At 26.0% G+C, this 17,731-nt stretch overlaps 1 protein-coding gene across 3 annotated transcripts in view; it reads left to right on the top strand.

The window, feature by feature from the left end:
* Positions 1-17,731, top strand: part of LOC109602019 (protein phosphatase 1 regulatory subunit 14B) — a 44,771-nt gene that overhangs the window by 11,726 nt on the left and 15,314 nt on the right. Inside the window, exon 1 of one of the 3 annotated variants that reach the window (XM_049968306.1) lies at positions 6,689-7,006. The exons of 1 other annotated variant lie outside the window; for it this stretch is intronic. The gene's annotated coding sequence lies outside the window, so the exon portion shown is untranslated. Of the gene's footprint in view, positions 1-6,688; positions 7,007-17,731 lie in introns of those variants that run through there. One more of the 3 variants, XM_020018329.2, reaches the window with a different exon arrangement.

The raw sequence follows: 17,731 nt of genomic DNA, 5'->3' as shown, positions 1-17,731 counted from the left end.
TTACTAATTTAAGCTAAATATTTAATAAACTCATTTAATTTTACAAACAAATTATTATTAATATTGATTTAATAAGTAAAAAAGGTACACATAATTTTAATAAGTTTATACAAGTTTGAAGCACTTGAATTAATAAATATTAGTTACTAATTTAAGCTAAATATTTAATAAACTCATTTAATTTTACAAACAAATTATTATTAATATTGATTTAATAAGTAAAAAAAGTTACACATAATTTAAATAAGTTTATACAAGTTTGAAGCACTTGAATTAATAAATATTAGTTACTAATTTAAGCTAAATATTTAATAAACTCGTTTAATTTTACAAACAAATTATTATTAATATTGATTTAATAAGTAAAAAAAGTTATGCGTAATTTAAATAAGTTTATAAAAGTTTGAAGCACTTGAATTAATAAATATTAGTTACTAATTTAAGCTAAATATTTAATAAACTCATTTAATTTTACAAACAAATTATTATTAATATTGATTTAATAAGTAAAAAAAGTTACACATAATTTAAATAAGTTTATACAAGTTTGAAGCACTTGAATTAATAAATATTAGTTACTAATTTAAGCTAAATATTTAATAAACTCGTTTAACTTTACAAACAAATTATTATTAATATTGATGTAATAAGTAAAAAAGGTTATACGTAATTTAAATAAGTTAATAACTGTTTGAAACACTTGAATTAATAAATATTAGTTACTAATTTAAGCTAAATATTTAATAAACTCGTTTAATTTTACAAACAAATTATTATTAATATTGATTTAATAAGTAAAAAAAGTTATACGTAATTTAAATAAGTTTATAAAAGTTTGAAGCACTTGAATTAATAAATATTAGTTACTAATTTAAGCTAAATATTTAATAAACTCGTTTAATTTTACAAACAAATTATTATTAATATTGATTTAATAAGTAAAAAAAGTTACACATAATTTAAATAAGTTTATACAAGTTTGAAGCACTTGAATTAATAAATATTAATTACTAATTTAAGCTAAATATTTAATAAACTCGTTTAATTTTACAAACAAATTATTATTAATATTGATTTAATAAGTAAAAAAAGTTATACGTAATTTAAATAAGTTTATAAAAGTTTGAAGCACTTGAATTAATAAATATTAATTACTAATTTAAGCTAAATATTTAATAAACTCGTTTAATTTTACAAACAAATTATTATTAATATTGATTTAATAAGTAAAAAAAGTTATACGTAATTTAAATAAGTTTATAAAAGTTTGAAGCACATGAATTAATAAATATTAGTACAACTCAAAATAATTTAAATGAAATTATAAAACGTTGCTTTAGTTACTCGAATAAAATGCACTTTAACATTTTAAGTAAACCATTAAGTTAACAAAGTTAACATATACATTTAACAAAGATTTATGTTTTCGTGTTTTTTGTAATTCTGATGATTCAACAACAAACGTACACAATTTCTTAACGTCCTCATTTCCACTAAAACAATCCTTACCTTGTTTATCCACTTAAATCAACTTCCTTTTAAACGACGATTACAATTTACCATAACTCATTCACCAACAAAATTTAATCTCCATTTATGCCGCAATTTTTAATATTTCATTGTGTCGTAATTGTAAAATTGAAAATCAATTAATATTTCATGTGGCCTATATTTAATAATGTGGGAGCGAAAAAAATCATATATTAAAAGATTTTATCTACCTTGTAACATTTGTGACATGCATATTCATATTAATATTTCGATACAACTACTTTCAAACCGACCACCATTTTTAAATGTCACTTTGTTTTAATTTTGTAATATTTGATTCAGTGAATGAAAGTTTCATTTTGTAATTTTACTAATTAGTCTAAAATTTATATATTTAGCTTAAATTATTAACAAATATTAATTAATTCAAGTACTTCAGAATTTTATAAATTTATTTAAATTACGTGCAACTTTCTTTACTAGTTAGATCAATATTGAATTAATAAATATAATTCAATAAATGAGTTTATTGAATATTTAGCTTAAATTAGTAACTAATATTTATTAATTCAAGTGCTTCAAACTTTTATAAACTTATTTAAATTACGTGTAACTTGTTTTACTTATTAAATCAATGTTAATAATAATTTGTTTGTAAAATTAAACGAGTTTATTAAATATTTAGCTTAAATTAGTAACTAATATTTATTAATTCAAGTGCTTCAAACTTTTATAAACTTATTTAAATTACGTGTAACTTGTTTCACTTATTAAATCAATGTTAATAATAATTTGTTTGTAAAATTAAACGAGTTTATTAAATATTTAGCTTAAATTAGTAACGAATATTTATTATAAAATAATATTTAGCTTAAATTAGTAACTAATATTTATTAATTCATGTGCGTCAAACTTTTATAAACTTATTTAAATTATATATAACTTTTTTACGTATTAAATCAATAATAATAATAATAATAATTTGTTTGTAAAATTAAACGAGTTTATTAAATATTTAGCTTAAATTAGTAACTAATATTTATTAATTCAAGTGGTTTGAACTTTTATAAACTTATTTAAATTACGTGTAAGTGTTTTTACTTATCAAATCAATATTAATAATTTTTTTGTAAAATTAAACAAGTTTTTAAATATTTAGCTTAAATTAGTAGCTAATATTTATTAATTCAAGAGATTCAAACTTTTATAAATTATTTAAATTTGTTTGTAAAATTAAACGAATTTATTAAATATTTAGCTTAAATTACTAACTAATATTTATTAATTCAAGTGCTTCAAACTTTTATAAACTTATTTAAATTACGTGTAACTTCTTTTACTTGTTAAATCAATATTAATAATAAATAGTTTGTAAAATTAAACGAGTTTATTAAATATTTAGCTTAAATTAGTAACTAATATTTATTAATTCACGTGCTTCAAACTTTTATAATTTTATTTAAATTACGTGTAACTTTTTTTACTTATTAAATCAATATTAATAATAATTTGTTTGTAAAATTAAACAAGTTTATTGAATATTTAGCTTAAATTAGTAACTAATATTTATTAATTCAAGTGCTTCAAACTTTTATAAACTTATTTAAATTACGTATATCTTGTTTTACTTATTAAATCAATATTAATAATATTTTGTTTGTAAAATTAAACGAGTTTATTAAATATTTAGCTTAAATTAGTAACTAATATTTATTAATTCACGTGCTTCAAACTTTTATAATTTTATTTAAATTACGTGTAACTTTTTTTACTTATTAAATCAATATTAATAATAATTTGTTTGTAAAATTTAACAAGTTTATTGAATATTTAGCTTAAATTAGTAACTAATATTTATTAATTCAAGTGCTTCAAACTTTTATAAACTTATTTAAATTACGTATATCTTGTTTTACTTATTAAATCAATATTAATAATATTTTGTTTGTAAAATTAAATGAGTTTATTAAATATTTAGCTTAAATTAGTAACTAATATTTATTAATTCAAGTGCTTCAAACCTTTATAAACTTATTTAAATTACGTATATCTTGTTTTACTTATTAAATCAATATTAATAATATTTTGTTTGTAAAATTAAACGAGTTTATTAAATATTTAGCTTAAATTAGTAACTAATATTTATTAATTCAAGTGCTTCAAACTTTTATAAACTTATTTAAATTACGTGTAACTTTTTTACTAATTAAATCAATATTAATAATAATTTATTTATAAAATTAATCGAGTTTTTTTAAATATTTAGCTTAAATTTCGTATTTATTTTAGGAATAAACCAATAATTGTATTGTTTAAAATATTTCTGATAAAAATATGGGTACCAGTCTAGACCAACTATCAAATATTGATTGTCGGATGTAAATAAATCTGTCCTTGAATGTAAATCCGCTTTGCAACAGCAGGATCAATAAAATATGACTTTTCCTGCTGAAAATCTTCCTGAACTTTCCATAATTTATTGCCAGAAATTTATTCCAGAATCTCATACGTTATCTGGAATGTTACCAACGATATTTCATACCCGTTACTATTTTAAAGCTGTTTTCCATTTTGAAGGAACAAAATTTTCAATCAGTTCTGAATTCCTGGACGGCTACAGACGCAGCGAAATGAAATTTCCCCCCTGTTAGGAAGCGGGAGCGTTCCCGCCGCGAAAGGGAACTGAACTGTTATCGGGTTTCGTTGTTTTCCTTTTTCGCCACTCGAGAAATGAATAAGTCTAGGACGAGAGTGCGGTTCATTTGAATACATGGTCCAGACGGATCAGGCACGGACTGAGAGCCAGACTGACTAATTGCACGTTTATTAGTTGCACAAATTGGAATTCTGACGAGCTTTTTTCGCTTGGTTTTTAGCTGGTGGGGTTAATGTATTCGTAATGAGGCTGTGGGAAGGTAATTTACCAAAAGGAAATGTGAGAAAATATTGTTTTTCGAATAAACTGTTATAAAAAAAAATAGTAATAACAAATTAAACAAATCTCACTAGTAAAAACATAATTTTTATATTTTCTTTTTGAAAAGCTTTTGCTAAGAATATTTTAACTTCACTTTTTATAGAAATTAATATAATTTTAATAACTTTTAACGTGGTTAAAATATTTTAGCTGCAGGATAAGTGAAATTTGTTTATTCTGTTAAGTTTTAACTGTATTTATTTTTTAAAAAATAATAGCTATTTAATAAAACAGTAAAAAAAGTAATTCATCAATATTAAAATCAATCAAGGATATATTTGATAAGTTTGAAATATTTTGTAAAATTAAACGAGTTTATTAAATATTTAGCTTAAATTAGTAACCAATATTTATTAATTCAAGTGCTTCAAACTTTTATAAACTTATTTAAATTACGTGTATTTTTTTTTACTTATTAAATTAATATTAATAATAATTTGTTTGTAAAATTAAACGAGTTAATTAAATATTTAGCTTAAATTAGTAACTAATATTTATTAATTGAAGTACTTCAAATTTTTATAAACTTATTTAAATAACGTGTAACTTTCTTTACTTATTAAATCAATGTTAATAATAATTTGTTTGTAAAATTAAATGAGTTTATTGAATATTTAGCTTAAATTAGTAACTAATATTTATTAATTCAAGTGCTTCAAACTTTTATAAACTTATTTAAATTACGTGTAACTTGTTTTACTTATTAAATCAATATTAATAATAATTTGTTTGTAAAATTAAACGAGTTTATTAAATATTTAGCTTAAATTAGTAACTAATATTTATTAATTCAAGTGCTTCAAACTTTTATAAACTTATTTAAATTACGTGTAACTTGTTTCACTTATTAAATCAATGTTAATAATAATTTGTTTGTAAAATTAAACGAGTTTATTAAATATTTAGCTTAAATTAGTAACGAATATTTATTATAAAATAATATTTAGCTTAAATTAGTAACTAATATTTATTAATTCATGTGCGTCAAACTTTTATAAACTTATTTAAATTATATATAACTTTTTTACGTATTAAATCAATAATAATAATAATAATAATAATAATTTGTTTGTAAAATTAAACGAGTTTATTAAATATTTAGCTTAAATTAGTAACTAATATTTATTAATTCAAGTGGTTTGAACTTTTATAAACTTATTTAAATTACGTGTAAGTGTTTTTACTTATCAAATCAATATTAATAATTTTTTTGTAAAATTAAACAAGTTTTTAAATATTTAGCTTAAATTAGTAGCTAATATTTATTAATTCAAGAGATTCAAACTTTTATAAATTATTTAAATTACAAGTACAACTTTTTTTACTTATTAAATTAATATTAATAATAATTTGTTTGTAAAATCAAACGAGTTTATTAAATATTTAGCTTAAATTAATAATAATTTCTTTGTAAAATTTTTTTAAATAATATATTTATTTATTCCATTAAATTTATATTAATTTCTTTTTCAGAAAAATATATTTTTTTAAATATTATGGCGAATTTTCTCCTAATTAAGAGACAATATATTATTTACCATTAATTAATAATTTTCAAAAATATGATGAATTTTCTCCTAATTAAGAGATAATTTATTATTTGTTATTAATTAATATACATAATTATACAGGAACATTATTTATTTTTATTTTTTACTTTAAGGCATTATCTCTAGGAAATATAAATTCATATTAAACCCACATCCCGACGTTAAATAATGATTTCCCTTCGTTTTCCAATTAAAACATTTAATCATTCAATGTTTGTTTATTAAACCACTTCAACAAACACGTAATTTGAACAAAGATTAATAAAAGTAAATTAGAAAATTGTTGTTTAAAGATAACGTATAATATTTATCTAACTTTTAGTCGGTATATTTAATATCAAAGCCTGAACGAAATGCAGTTATTCGTTTACGATTAACTTCTAATCTTATCGCATGTTGCTGACAGGCTGTCTTATCTGACATTTTTGTTGGATTACGTCTGTATCTGTAACTCAAATTTTATTATTATTATTATTATTATTATTATTAAACAAAGAATTGGGATCCATTGAGAGGTGCAAATTTTCGTGAATGAACCACCCCCCCCGTCCAAAGCGACCAACCCCCAAACCGTCAGCGAGGACGAGAACCCCCACGCGCCCCCACAACGCAGACAACGGAGATTCCTGCAGTATAGATTCGCACGGACGGCGTGCGTGCCCGATCGAAGCGCGACCGTCGCCGACGCCGTACCCTCGTGCGACTCGTCGCGACCATTCGCCGACGAACCGCGGACGAGGACGCGCGTACCTGACCGGCTGATATCGTGGTAACAGTGGCCCGGACATAAGTCCCTTCCTACGTGGTGCTGGACGAAGGTTCGGCGGGTGCCGGATGGTTCTTTGCGTTGTGGCCGGTGTGTGCGTTACGTTTTAGAGGGTGCGGTCCCACCCCAGACCCCCGCGTTCGGTTGTTTTATTTATTTGATTTGTGAGTGCGTCTGATTGTGACAGGGTTGCCTTAAGGGAAGGTCTTTCGAGTAAGTTTGGTGAGCCTTAAGAAAAGTAATTTGTGGATGTGGGGGTGGGTAATTTACACGTAATAAACAAACTAATCGATAACCAAATCTAATTACTGATTCAACAATGAGGTGAATCGATTTTAATGCTTATTGAATAAATGTTAATGGCAATTATAAATTTGAAACGTGTACGTATTGTTTTGACAAATATTTAGCCATTCAGCAAAATTATGCATGTCAATGATCCGAATTATAATAAATTATACGGCGGAAAACTCGTCACAGTTTGTGGTTAGAAAGGTAACATGTTTTGTTTAAATTAACCACGAGATAAAAATATATACTTTTAAAAAATTTTTTCCCTATAAAATTAGTGATTTCAACCCTTAAATACTGTTTAATTAATGTTTTTTTCCAAGAATTTATTTTAAAAACAATTCTGCAAATTTAAATCAAGTTTTATTGTTATATTTTAGTAATGCTCATAATTTACATATTTTATTCAAGGATTAAAAAATACAATTTTCAATTAAATTTGTTGTTTTTATTAATTTATAAAGAATTTAACAATTAGTAATTATAATTATTTATATTTTTATTATTTTTTTTATAAAAATCTTCAAAATATAATTAAAATTTGTTGCTATCACTGTAAAAATGTTCAAAGAAACGTAAACAATGTTTAATTTAAAAATGTCGTTTATATTAAATTTTTACTTTAAGAGAATTTTGTGATAAATCGTTTAATATTTTGACTTTTTCTTTTAGGGTAAAATACTGTTTAAAAAATAGTTAAAATTTGTTGATGTCGCCATAAAAATATTAAAATATATGTAAAGAAAACTTTAAATTTAAAATGTCGTCTTTGCCTCTTTTATTAAGTTCATATTTTAACACAATTTTATGGAATATCGAATGATTTTTTTTAGTTTTTCTACTTTTAGTATAAAATACTGTTCAAAATGGTTAAAATTTGTTGCTGTCACCACAAACATATTAAAATATATGTAAACAAAACTTAATTTAAAAATGTCGTCTTTGCCACTTTTATTAAGTTTATATTTTAAGAGAATTTTATGGAATATTGAATGATTTTTTACTTTTTCTACTTTTAGTATAAAATACTGTTTAAAAAGTGGTTAAACTTTGTTGCTGTCACCACAAAAATATTAAAATATATGTAAACAAAACTTAATTTAAAAATGTCGTCTTTGCCACTTTTATTAAGTTCATATTTTAAGAGAATTTTATGGAATATCGAATGATTTTTTTACTTTTTCTACTTTTAATATAAAATACTGTTTAAAAAGTGGTTAAAATTTGTTGATGTCACCACAAAAATATTAAAATCTATGTAAACAAAACTTAATTTAAAAATGTCGTCTTTGCCACTTTTATTAAGTTCATATTTTAAGAGAATTTTATGGAATATCGAATAAATTTTTTACTTTTTCTACTTTTAGTATAAAATACTGTTTAAAAAATGGTTAAAATTTGTTGATGTCACCACAAAAATATTAAAATCTATGTAAACAAAACTTAATTTAAAAATATCGTCTTTGCCACTTTTATTAAGTTCATATCTTAAGACAATTTTATGGAATATCGAATGATTTTTTTACTTTTTCTACTTTTAGTATAAAATACTGTTTAAAAAATGGTTAAAATTTGTTGATGTCACCACACAAATATTAAAATGTATGTAAACAAAACTTAATTTAAAAATGTCGTCTCTGTCACTTTTAAGTTCATATTTTTCTTCTTTTAAGATATAATAATGTTTAAAAAAATAACTATAAACATTTACTTAAAATACTCAAACATTACATAAACATATCTTTAAATAACTTTTAATTTACTAATAACAAGCACATAAAATATTTTTTATGTATTAACTTTTATATATTTAAATTAATTTTAAAACCAATGCCAATTCTTAACAAGTAAAAAAAACAATGCAATGAGTTTAAAAATCAATTCAAAGCCAATATTTTTAAATTTAGATAAGCCATTTTTAATGTTTACCATTGTTTATCTAAAAATGTTTGCGGTGTTATCAAGATTTTTATCTTTATTGCTGTGAATTATGTTTATTGTAATTTTGTACTTAGTTCACATTTCTTTTTCATGTGAATTTTGTGATTGATTAGTTATTATGATTAAAGTTAAAAAAGTCTTAATTTTAATGAGTGAAACCAGAAAATAAATTAGCATTAACCGCCACTTATCAATTTAAACAGTTAATGGGTTTTTCTGGTACAAATAAACATATTCTCGTTTCTTGGAAGCACTATTTATTATACAGATAAACGGAACTGAATGACATAAACACTCTCGAAACAATAGTGTAAAAGATCTAAACGCCCTTTGTTCCCAGATAAAAAAAAATAAATAAAACGAACCATATGTCAGACAAAAGTGTTTAGGACATAAAAATGTTAAATAAACACAACGTAGTTGTGTAATAAACATTTAAATTGACAATTATTTTTCTGTCAATAACTTTATGGAAATTTTATCAACGGGCTGATTAATTTCAATCGTTTATTACGTTAACTGAGAGGCCAATCATCAAAACAAACGGTCAATACAAATGTAAATATATTGGCTCAATTATATTCAAATCTGACATTTAAATAATCGACTATTTTAAATGGTGACGCAAAATTCAAATGAGGCTTTTTTTGTCATTTAAATTGGAGTTATCAGTGATAAAGAAGTTTCCCCAATTCCTCCTCCTCCACGGCCATCAAAGTGCGTGCCAAAATTTAGATGGGTGGATCCCCCGATTAAAACCGATTAATTAACACGAAAAAAGGGCCCTAATGTAAAAACATCTCCGACGGAGTGTGTGTGAAAGAAGCACGCATCCTGTGCGCCACGACGGGGTCGACGCCCTCCTAATTAATACGCGCAATCTTCGTAATCATCTGCCGGCAACTCCTACACGTCCACGTCCGAAATGAATTGATGCGCACGAGGCGCAGACGGAACGGGTTCGACTGTGCGAGGGGATTCGGCCCAGGTGGAGGTTGTGGGAACCGACGTTTTGCCCCGGCCCGGGATTCCCAGAGTGTTGCCGCTAATGATGGTTATGAGTGAATTTCGTAACGCATCATTGTTCGTGTGGTTTAATTGAATTTAATATGTGATGCAAAAATTGTTGCTGAAGACGTTTTTCTTGTGGGAATATGTGTTAAAGTGAAATGAACAGTAATGGCCGATTTTGTCTCTCGTCTTAAAAAAAAAGTCACACAAATATCATGTATTCTATTAACATTAGTGGTTAAGGAAAACTTTTTCTGGGAGTCCTCCTCTGAGGAGGACATTTGTATAATATTGATTATAAATTGATGATGTCAAAAATATCAATCATCATTCTTCTTTTCACTTCAGCATCTCAACAAAAATAATAAATTAATTATCTCAGCAAACAATATTCTTAATAATCATTCAAATGACATTAACTTTTAAGGCTCTTCTTTGTCTTAATAAAATACGAAATATAACAAAGGGAATCATATAATATGATGTACAAGAAATAGGAAACTTTATTACTCTCATCTTCTTTTCACTCTGGGATTCCCCGAAGGGAGAATGTCGTCCTTTATTACTAAGGGACGTTTCAGTTCTATTTGTGGAGGACATTTGTGTAATATTTATTACAAAATAGAAGGCAAGAATATCAATCATCATTCTTCTTTTCACTTCAGCATCTCCACAAAAATAATAAATTAATTATCTCAGCAAACAATATTCTTAATAATCATTCAAATGACATTAACTTTTAAGGCTCTTCTTTGTCTTAATAAAATACGAAATATAACAAAGGGAATCGTATAATATGATGTACAATAAATAGGAAACTTTATTACTCTCATCTTCTTTTCACTCTGGGATTCCCCGAAGGGAGAATGTCGTCCTTTATTAGTAAGGGACGTTTCAGTTCTATTTGTGGAGGACATTTGTATAGTATTTATTAAAAAATAGATGAGGGCAAGAATATCAATAATCATTCTTCTTTTCACTTCAGCATCTCCACAAAAATAATAAATTAATTATCTCAGCAAACAATATTCTTAATAATCATTCAAATGACATTAACTTTTAAGGCTCTTCTTTGTCTTAATAAAATACGAAATATAACAAAGGGAATCATATAATATGATGTACAAGAAATAGGAAACTTTATTACTCTCATCCTCTTTTCACTCTGGGATTCCCCGAAGGGAGAATGTCGTCCTTTATTAGTAAGGGACGTTTCAGTTCTATTTGTGGAGGACATTTGTGTAGTATTTATTAAAATATAGATGAGGGCAAGAATATCAATAATCATTCTTCTTTTCACTTCAGCATCTCCACAAAAATAATAAATTAATTATCTCAGCAAACAATATTCTTAATAATCATTCAAATGACATTAACTTTTAAGGCTCTTCTTTGTCTTAATAAAATACGAAATATAACAAAGGGAATCATATAATATGATGTACAAGAAATAGGAAACTTTATTACTCTCATCTTCTTTTCACTCTGGGATTCCCCGAAGGGAGAATGTCGTCCTTTATTAGTAAGGGACGTTTCAGTTCTATTTGTGGAGGACATTTGTATAGTATTTATTAAAAAATAGATGAGGGCAAGAATATCAATAATCATTCTTCTTTTCACTTCAGCATCTCCACAAAAATAATAAATTAATTATCTCAGCCAACAATATCCTTAATAATCATTCAAATGACATGAACTTTTAAGGCTCTTCTTTGTCTTAATAAAATACGAAATATAACAAAGGGAATCGTATAATATGATGTACAAGAAATAGGAAACTTTATTACTCTCAACTTCTTTTCACTCTGGGATTCCCCGAAGGGAGAATGTCGTCCTTTATTACTAAGGGACGTTTCAGTTCTATTTGTGGAGGACATTTGTATAGTATTTATTAAAAAATAGATGAGGGCAAGAATATCAATAATCATTCTTCTTTTCACTTCAGCATCTCCACAAAAATAATAAATTAATTATCTCAGCCAACAATATCCTTAATAATCATTCAAATGACATGAACTTTTAAGGCTCTTCTTTGTCTTAATAAAATACGAAATATAACAAAGGGAATCGTATAATATGATGTACAAGAAATAGGAAACTTTATTACTCTCATCTTCTTTTCACTCTGGGATTCCCCGAAGGGAGAATGTCGTCCTTTATTACTAAGGGACGTTTCAGTTCTATTTGTGGAGGACATTTGTGTAGTATTTATTAAAAAATAGAAGGCAAGAATATCAATCATCATTCTTCTTTTCACTTTAGCATCTCCACAAAAATAATAAATTAATTATCTCAGCAAACAATATTTTTAATAATCATTCAAATGACATTAACTTTTAAGGCTCTTCTTTGTCTTAATAAAATACGAAATATAACAAAGGGAATCGTATAATATGATGTACAAGAAATAGGAAACTTTATTACTCTCATCTTCTTTTCACTCTGGGATTCCCCGAAGGGAGAATGTCGTCCTTTATTAGTAAGGGACGTTTCAGTTCTATTTGTGGAGGACATTTGTGTAGTATTTATTAAAATATAGATGAGGGCAAGAATATCAATAATCATTCTTCTTTTCACTTCAGCATCTCCACAAAAATAATAAATTAATTATCTCAGCAAACAATATTCTTAATAATCATTCAAATGACATTAACTTTTAAGGCTCTTCTTTGTCTTAATAAAATACGAAATATAACAAAGGGAATCATATAATATGATGTACAAGAAATAGGAAACTTTATTACTCTCATCTTCTTTTCACTCTGGGATTCCCCGAAGGGAGAATGTCGTCCTTTATTAGTAAGGGACGTTTCAGTTCTATTTGTGGAGGACATTTGTATAGTATTTATTAAAAAATAGATGAGGGCAAGAATATCAATAATCATTCTTCTTTTCACTTCAGCATCTCCACAAAAATAATAAATTAATTATCTCAGCCAACAATATCCTTAATAATCATTCAAATGACATGAACTTTTAAGGCTCTTCTTTGTCTTAATAAAATACGAAATATAACAAAGGGAATCGTATAATATGATGTACAAGAAATAGGAAACTTTATTACTCTCAACTTCTTTTCACTCTGGGATTCCCCGAAGGGAGAATGTCGTCCTTTATTACTAAGGGACGTTTCAGTTCTATTTGTGGAGGACATTTGTATAGTATTTATTAAAAAATAGATGAGGGCAAGAATATCAATAATCATTCTTCTTTTCACTTCAGCATCTCCACAAAAATAATAAATTAATTATCTCAGCCAACAATATCCTTAATAATCATTCAAATGACATGAACTTTTAAGGCTCTTCTTTGTCTTAATAAAATACGAAATATAACAAAGGGAATCGTATAATATGATGTACAAGAAATAGGAAACTTTATTACTCTCATCTTCTTTTCACTCTGGGATTCCCCGAAGGGAGAATGTCGTCCTTTATTACTAAGGGACGTTTCAGTTCTATTTGTGGAGGACATTTGTGTAGTATTTATTAAAAAATAGAAGGCAAGAATATCAATCATCATTCTTCTTTTCACTTTAGCATCTCCACAAAAATAATAAATTAATTATCTCAGCAAACAATATTTTTAATAATCATTCAAATGACATTAACTTTTAAGGCTCTTCTTTGTCTTAATAAAATACGAAATATAACAAAGGGAATCGTATAATATGATGTACAAGAAATAGGAAACTTTATTACTCTCATCTTCTTTTCACTCTGGGATTCCCCGAAGGGAGAATGTCGTCCTTTATTAGTAAGGGACGTTTCAGTTCTATTTGTGGAGGACATTTGTATAGTATTTATTAAAAAATAGATGAGGGCAAGAATATCAATAATCATTCTTCTTTTCACTTCAGCATCTCCACAAAAATAATAAATTAATTATCTCAGCCAACAATATCCTTAATAATCATTCAAATGACATGAACTTTTAAGGCTCTTCTTTGTCTTAATAAAATACGAAATATGACAAAGGGAATCGTATAATATGATGTACAAGAAATTGGAAACTTTATTACTCTCATCTTTTTTTCACTCTGGGATTCCCCGAAGGGAGAATGTCGTCCTTTATTAGTAAGGAACGTTTCAGTTCTATTTGTGGAGGACATTTGTATAGTATTTATTAAAAAATAGATGAGGGCAAGAATATCAATCATCATTCTTCTTTTCACTTCAGCATCTCCACAAAAATAATAAATTAATTATCTCAGCCAACAATATCCTTAATAATCATTCAAATGACATGAACTTTTAAGGCTCTTCTTTGTCTTAATAAAATACGAAATATAACAAAGGGAATCGTATAATATGATGTACAAGAAATAGGAAACTTTATTACTCTCAACTTCTTTTCACTCTGGGATTCCCCGAAGGGAGAATGTCGTCCTTTATTACTAAGGGACGTTTCAGTTCTATTTGTGGAGGACATTTGTATAGTATTTATTAAAAAATAGATGAGGGCAAGAATATCAATAATCATTCTTCTTTTCACTTCAGCATCCCCACAAAAATAATAAATTAATTATCTCAGCAAACAATATCCTTAATAATCATTCAAATGACATGAACTTTTAAGGCTCTTCTTTGTCTTAATAAAATACGAAATATAACAAAGGGAATCATATAATATGATGTGCAAGAAATAGGAAACTTTATTACTCTCATCTTCTTTTCACTCTGGGATCCCCCGAAGGGAGAATGTCGTCCTTTATTAGTAAGGAACGTTTCAGTTCTATTTGTGGAGGACATTTGTATAGTATTTATTAAAAAATAGATGAGGGCAAGAATATCAATCATCATTCTTCTTTTCACTTCAGCATCTCCACAAAAATAATAAATTAATTATCTCAGCCAACAATATCCTTAATAATCATTCAAATGACATTAACTTTTAAGGCTCTTCTTTGTCTTAATAAAATACAAAATATAACAAAGGGAATCATATAATATGATGTACAAGAAATAGGAAACTTTATTACTCTCATCTTCTTTTCAGTGTGGGATTCCCAGAAGGGGAAATGTCATCATTTATTATAATTTCGTTTTTTTTTGGAGATTCTGAGGTGAAAAATGATTAATAATCTTGTCATTTTTTATTTTTTACCAAATTCTATAAATGTCACTTAAATATTTATTACTAATAAATAACGACGCCCCCTCCTTCTGTGAATCCCATAGTGTGATGGTGATAAGTGTAATAGAGGTTCGTATATACAACATAATAAATTATATAATTCTCTTTAGTATGTTTCATTTTTTTTTAATTAAAACAGAGAATTGTCTTAAAAATGAATCTTAATTAAATCATTATTAAGAACAATACAGAGATAATAGATTTGTTCTTCTAAAAATTCAGAAGTGAAGAAAATAATTCCTGTCTTCTGTTCTTTTAACAAATTCTATGTTATTTTTAACAGACCTTACTTAAATATTTGTTACTAACAAATAATGATGTTCTCCTATTACTATAATAGTTTCCTGTATTTTCTACATCATATTATCTTTTGTAATTGTTAAAAATTAAATCACCTGACTGATTATGATGATTAACATTGTTAAGCTTATTCTTCTTCAAGAAATTCTGAAGTACAAATGGAGTAGTATCACTACTTTTCCATTATTTGTGATTTCCAGACATAAAAACATCGAACGACGACTGATGTTGCATGTCAGTCCTTGTTAACTACTCGTTTATATTAAAACAAAGGTTGTGCTTTTAAAAAATTAACGTCATTAAAATTTCACCAGTGGAATTATTACATCCGCAATATTAACATTTAAACCATTCCATCACATACCAGTTATTTTTAGATAGAAATCGATGGGACCGCCTTGAACGCAACCAAAAGAAAAACACCGTCGTGTTGCACGACCAATGGGAAAATTTAAATTTTAAATGTGTTAATAATAAAAAAGATTTCATTCATTCATTTTACAGAGTAAAAGGTCAGATTTGCGATAAATTACGAGATTTACAACTTCAATTAAAAAAATTAAAAGTAAAAGCCTGTTAAAATAATTATCTCGAGTTGATATTTAATTATATCATTTGATCTAGCAGCACATCCGATATTTCGAAACGGGTTTTATTATGATCACAAGGTTTTGTGTTTTTAATCAGGCTTAATTATATATTTCACGAGCTCATTAATATCTTGTACACAGAGAATACCACTATTGTTTCGTATTAGAAATTTCCATTCAATGGCTGCTCACTCTTACTTCGCTTCAGATGAGAGTTTCTCCTCTAAAAATGCGCATAAAACCTAAACTAGATAAATATTATAGTGGTTAAAACTCTGTACTCGTTCATTTTTAACGACCAAACCTTAAACTAACTGCAAGTCACGCCACACACACACAGAGAATAAACTTTATTATGTTTTGCGTCACATTGCAGCAATGATTTTCCGCAGTCCTGCAAAAATTTAATCAAACAAAAAGGTCTAGACACACTTTTCTGGTTTTATCTCATGTTGAAACAATTCTATTTTTTAAATTTCTTTTTAGGTGTTATTACATGGGAACAGACCATGAATCAGATTCGTCTTGGTTTTGTATCTATGATCTTTATTGTAGTTCCATAAACAATGGCCATAACTAAATTTATTAATGCTGTTAACAGTCAGGTCACACAACATGTACAACATAGTCACAGTTGTGAATCTTAAACAGTTCCAAAAAGAGATGTTATCGTGTTAAGGTTGAATTTGTTAATTAAGCAAGATGGGACTTCTCACCACTTATTGGAACAATTGTTTAATGTAATTTGTTTTATCAGATGTCCGACTTCATTACTTGTTCACAGATCATCATCAATTTTATCTTCGTTTTTGGTTGTGCAGATAATCAATGCATTCTTCTTCTAGAAATTCTAGAGGAAAAATAACTGTAGTGATTTATTTTATACTCTTTGTTTTATAATAAAAGTCACTCAAAAATATTCACTGAAATAACTGAATAACATTTACTATTAGTTTATGAAGACTATTAGTGTATGAAGATACTCTCTGGGATTCCCATTAGTGTAAAGGTGATAATTATAATAAAATATCTTCTGCATTATATTTTATGACACACGACTCTGTGCTTATTCTTGTGTCTGAAAGAGCAAAAATTAGACTTAAAAAATAATATAATTAAAATGATTATCAAGAACATTGGTTGTGAAGATAATAAATCTATTCTTCTTCTAGAAATACTGAATTAAAGAGAACAGTAGTGCTTTTTTCTTGTCCTCTTTGGTCTTCTAGCAAGTGCCACATAAAACTCCACTATAATATTTGCTTAAACATTTATTATCGGTGAATAAAGACATTCTCCACTTCTGGGATTCCCATAGCGTAAAGGTGATGGTTATAATAAAATATCTTCTGCATTATATTTTATGACACACGACTCTGTACTTATTCTTGTGTCTGAAAGAGCAAAAATTAGGCTTAAAAAATAATATAATCAAAATGATTATCAAGAACATTGGTTGTGAAGATAATAAATCTATTCTTCTTCTAGAAATTCTGACTTAAAAAGAACAGTAGTGTTTTTTTCTTGTCCTCTTTGGTTTTCTAGCAAATGCCACATAAAACTTCACTATAATATTTGCTTAAACACTTATTATTGGTGAATAAAGACATTCCCCACTTCTGGGATTCCCATAGCGTAAAGGTGACGATTATAATAAAATATCTTCTGCATTATATTT

The sequence above is a fragment of the Aethina tumida genome, chromosome 5 (assembly GCF_024364675.1).
Source record: "Aethina tumida isolate Nest 87 chromosome 5, icAetTumi1.1, whole genome shotgun sequence".
Classification (NCBI taxonomy): Eukaryota; Metazoa; Arthropoda; class Insecta; order Coleoptera; family Nitidulidae; genus Aethina; species Aethina tumida.
The sequence above is the reverse complement of the archived record's forward strand: the minus strand, read 5'-3'. Positions and strand labels throughout refer to the sequence as shown.